The sequence below is a fragment of the Haliotis cracherodii genome, unplaced genomic scaffold, assembly GCF_022045235.1.
Source record: "Haliotis cracherodii isolate W230 unplaced genomic scaffold, xgHalCrac1.p SCAF_7, whole genome shotgun sequence".
Lineage (NCBI taxonomy): Eukaryota > Metazoa > Mollusca > Gastropoda > Lepetellida > Haliotidae > Haliotis > Haliotis cracherodii.
Window position 1 is genome coordinate 5259339 of NW_027266330.1, and position 5356 is coordinate 5264694.

A 5356-nucleotide genomic window follows, 5' to 3' on the forward strand; every position below is an offset into this window, starting at 1 on the left:
CTGGAGATAGCAAGAAATCTTCCATGTCTGCCTCGCAGACTGAGATTCAGCCTGAGCAGCAAATAGTGCCTTAGACTGTGACTCCGGCTCAGTCTGTGTCACAGTCACACTGTGAGATTTTGAATGGCCATAACCCACTTTGGGGTAGTACTGACAGCAATACAAAGGGTAAATTACTTGAAGACTTTTTCTTAAATAATGATTTTTCTTTTTTAATGATGGCTCTAACACATATCTACATCCCACAACTGGTACTTACTCTTGTCTGGATTTTTATCAGTTGTAGATTCTCACTTAATAAGTGAATTTGAATGGTCAGTCCACGACGACCTCTGTGGAAGTGACCATTTTCCTTCCATTTTAAAATCTGTTACACCTTCTGATGTTCCTCCATCATCACAACGGAATTTTACTAAAGCCAGCTGGCAATTATATGAAATCCTTTCTACAAACGAACTCAAACCTGAAGTTTTTAATTGATGTTCCGGACCCTATACAACTTTTCTCTGATGAACGAAATAGAATAGCTGATGAATGTATTCCGAAGTCCTCCACAAATCCTCACATACATAAACCATGGTTTACCAATGAATTTAAACAAGCTAGGAAAGCACGGAAAAAGGCTGAAAAGTATTTCCGTCGCCATCCGATGGTACATAATCTAAATAAATTCAAAATTGTAAATGCTAAAACACGGCGCACTTTCAAACAAAACAAATGCCAATCTTGGCAAAATTATGTATCTACGATTAATTTACGGACGCCTATTTCCAAGGTATGGAACATGATTCAGAAAATCAAAGGTAAGGGTACTTAATCAAGCATACACCATCTTCAAGATGGGGATCAATTGTTAACTGATACATCAGATATTGCGAATAAACTTGGTGACACGCTTGCTAAGCACTCTTCCTCGGTTAACTATGTTCCTCAATTTCAAAACTACCAAAAGCAGCAGGAAAAGAAAACTATACACTTTAATTCCAATAATGCAGTCTTTTCCATTCATGAGCTTCATACTGCCCCTGGGCAAGCTCATGATACTGCTACAGGGTCTGATAAAATACACTATCAACTTCTAAAACATTTACCGCAATCCTGTTTAGAAACCCTTTTGATAATATTTGATAAAATCTGGACGTCAGGAGAATTTCCTTCTTCATGGCGTGAGGCTATAATTGTTCCCATACCTAAACCTGGACGTGATCATACTGATCCTTCCAATAATTGGCCCATTTCATTGACTAGCTGCGTTTGCAAATAATAGATTAACCTGGTACTTGGAATCAAATGATTGAATTACAAATATTCATTGTGGTTTCCGTAAAAATCGCAGTACCATTAACCATTTAGTTCTATTGGAATCATTTGTTAAGAATGCCGTTATAAACAAATCACATGCAGTGTCTATTTTTTTCAATCTAGAAAAAGCATATGACACTACATGCAAACATGGTATTTTAAAAGATTTACATGAGTTTGCCTCAGTTTATATCCAACTTTTTATCACACAGACAATTTCAAGTCCGTGTGGGCTCAAACCTGTCTGATCATTATAATCAGCATCAGGGTGTCCCACAAGGCAGTATTTTATCTGTTACATTGTTCAGCATTAAGATAAATAGTCTTTCCAAAGTTTTAAACGATTCAGTTGATGGATCACTTTTTTTGGATGATATAGAGGATTAACCACTGCGTTCGGTTGTTACCGAAAAATCTACACACGAGTGATTAATCTGTCACGATTGCCTCGTTCTAATCGTGACAGATTAATCACTCGTGTGTAGATTTTTCGGTAACAACCGAACACAGTGGTTAATCCTTTTTCTCCCATAACAATATGCCATAAAAAGTCGAGCTCGTAGTTGAAGATTTCCCGTGTTTAGTAACCACTCGGGATTCCCCCCAGCGTCGTTTTCGAATATGTTCTGTAACATAAACAGGTAAAAAGGTTCTAGCGAAGACAACTCACACGAAGTTTCCGTGACAGGCAAGCCACTTGTTAGCATTCGTGTTATGTTTTTTGTTAACTATTAAAAGCTGATGGGGGTAACGTTTTGAGAATTAGTAATGTGATTTGATATTTGTTAATGGTTTTGGATTTCTCGGCCCATAACTTTATTTGCATTCGTCTCGTCGTGACTATCATTGTCAATGCGCAACACTAAATAGGCCCACTTTTTAGTGTAAATACGTTATTCGTTTATTTGTTCGCTAGAAACAAATGTTATAAACCCAATTAAGAGGAAATTAAATATTGTCTTATATATTGTGAACTATTGTTAACGAAAAACAAGTGCCCAAAGGAACTGTCAGCAGGATTGATCAGGCAAGATTTTATAATATTACCAACTCAGGCAACTGATCAGCTGATTACATCTTCTCAAATCCTTCAATGGATTGAAAATCTTTTGGACGAATTTACCTCTTTAAAACTAGTTTTACAGTGAATAATTTAATGTGTAAAATGATGAATATTTCAAGTCATCTTTTTTACAAGTTTTTTTGTTCCTGAACATTGTGAGCCCATGTGTTTTTATGATATAAAAAAACCCTTTTCAGGTGACAGTTTTTCTTTTGAACATAATATTTAACATCATGACACCAAATGTTACTAAATGAGTCATCTAATTTCCCCATATTTGTGAATGACAAGAAACAATGTGAATTTGACAAGCACAATAGTTTTTTGTGTGTGAAACATAAATACATAGGATAGTATGTAAACAATAAATTATCATTTCAGTAGTTCTACAAATATTTGCATTTTAATACCCTTGTAATTTTACAATGTAATTTTACTGCAACAGTTACCTCCAAACTTTATTCTTTTGTTATTTTATCAGATTAGAATTAAGACTTACTGATAAGGTAGTTTAAAATTAACATGTTCTTAAACATTCTTTTTATCTTCATGAAAACAAGACATATTAAATATGTATTTGAGTGACCTGGCCCCGATTTCTCGAAACAAACTTAAGTTAAAAAACTAACTCAAGTCTGAGTTTTTACTCAAATCTGAGAAAACTCAGCAAAATGCATTTCTCAAACCAAACTGAGTTCAATTTTCGACTCAAACTGAGTTCGAAACCACATAAAACTTAAGTAAGCCTACATGGTAACTTAAGTTTTTATTCGGACAAAAATGGCGATTGCTAATAGACGTAAGCGGAGATCGAGAAGGAGACAGGTTATTTCCAGGCGGCTTACCGATCGTGAAAACCCACTGGAATACATGTCGGACGATGATTTGTTCCTTAGATTTAGGTTTCGGGCGGAAACGATTCTTTACATCGTGTCACTCGTGTCCAACAGACTGCAAAGACCCACTCAACGTAACAGCCCCCTTCCACCCCTAACACAGGTACTTGTTACGCTGAGATTCCTTGCTACGGGAGGCTTTTATTCCCTAATTTCTGACTCCTTCTCGGCAATATCTGCACCGTCGGTCTTCCGGTCTGTCCGAGATGTTTGCACCAGTCTATGTTCAGCTGCTTACCAGTTTGTGAGGATGCCGACAGGATCAGACGCAGACACCACAAAACAGAAGTTTCACAAAATCGCAGGTAATTCATCGATCTTTCAACCGTTTTAACATTACGTTATAAAAGTAAAGGGGGCATAACTCTATGTGCAAGTTAGAGCAATGCTAGAATTCGGAGTTTAGAAAACGGAAAACGGCATTGTTTTGAACAGGCATAATAGTTCCCTTAGGCTACATTCTGTAATTGTATAGTGTAAAATGTTCAGGTATGAATCAATATGAAATTACCATCCACCATCATCCTATTAACCAATAAAAATAATAAAAAATAAGAATGTTTGGTATGTTTATCAAATAATAAATCATTAACAAGTATTTGAATTATCTGACATTTTCAAAAGTAGTGTGCATTGACCTTGATCATATCAGTAAGTTTATTCATAAAGCTGAAACTTGACATGCTTATTTGAGTAATATTTACAAGTATTTTGCTGTTCCATATTATGTTCACTTCATTTAACCTTAATTAGGAGGATGAATGTTTTTACACAAATATAAGATTCCAACCAATTAAAAATAAAATCATTTTCTTTCAGGATTTCCAAATGTGCTAGGGTGTGTAGATGGCACATTTGTAAGAATCATAGGCCCAAAGGTGAATGAAGGTGACTACCTGAATCGTAAAGGCTATCATTTGATGAATGTTCAGGTATGTATATAAATGGTTCACACAAGTTATGTATTTATTAACACCAACAAAAAATTAAATTATGATTACATGATCCCTAACAAATAATGGGAATTTAATGTCATTATTTACAAATGAAAGTATATTTCAGTACCAATGAAAACAGGCCTCTGCTCCCTTTCAGATGATCTGTGATGCAGAATACAGATTTATCAACTGTGTAGCAAAATGGCCAGGAAGTGTACATGACAGCAGGATATTCAGGGACAGCAGAATCAGTGTTGCGTTTGAAAATGGTAGGTATCACATTTGATTACCAGACTTTGTAGTTGCTATGAACATCGGTACAAATGACTATTAAATAAAAAATACAAGTAACGTGAATATTTCTCAAAGCCGGTTTTGTCAGAAATAAATTATGATCACATAACCACTGAAGTTGTTAAATAATTCTTGAGCTGGCATGTTGCAATGTTTTCATGAAGAAATGTAAAAGCACCATTCACGATATTCTAGCATCCTTACCAGACAGACAGCGCTAGCATTATGATGTGAAATACTTAAGTTCTCATTTGTATAGTGTGATCATGTCTATCAATTTATCTCCCCTGCCGTTCCAAATATTTGGGTGACAGAATTTGATATGTCATGTGTTCTTATTTTTGTATGTTACAGGCACATACAAAGGTTTTTTGTTAGGGGATTCAGCCTACCCCTGCAAAACCTACCTGATGACACCATTCCTCTCTCCAGCATCTAGAAGTCAAGAAAAATATAACCGCTGCCATGTCCGAACCAGAGTTTTAATAGAACAAAGCTTTGGCATCTTAAAGCGGCGATTTTCTTGTTTACATAGTGGCCTTGGAACATCACCAGAGAGGGCCTGTCAAATTATCACAGCATGTGTAGTACTTCACAACATAGGAATTGATAGGAAAGACATAATTAATTTGCATCATGAACCCTCTGCTGGAATGGAAAATGGAGTGGTGTTAATGTCAGAAATTACATATGCGAGTCATTCTTTTCATAAATCTATTTGATGTATGGAAGGTAAGATTTAGTCACCATACCTGATGCTTGTTTTAACGAATGACTAAAATGTTCATTCTGTAAGCAGATACATCTTATGAACTGAGGTGTGAATTTGATGCATGAATACATATGTGCATCATATGTGATTA

General features: G+C 35.6%; 1 pseudogene; it reads left to right on the forward strand.

The window, feature by feature from the left end:
* The first annotated feature begins 3070 nt into the window (after positions 1–3070).
* On the forward strand, positions 3071–5081 carry LOC139448544 (putative nuclease HARBI1; annotated as a pseudogene).
* Positions 5082–5356: the final 275 nt, after the last annotated feature.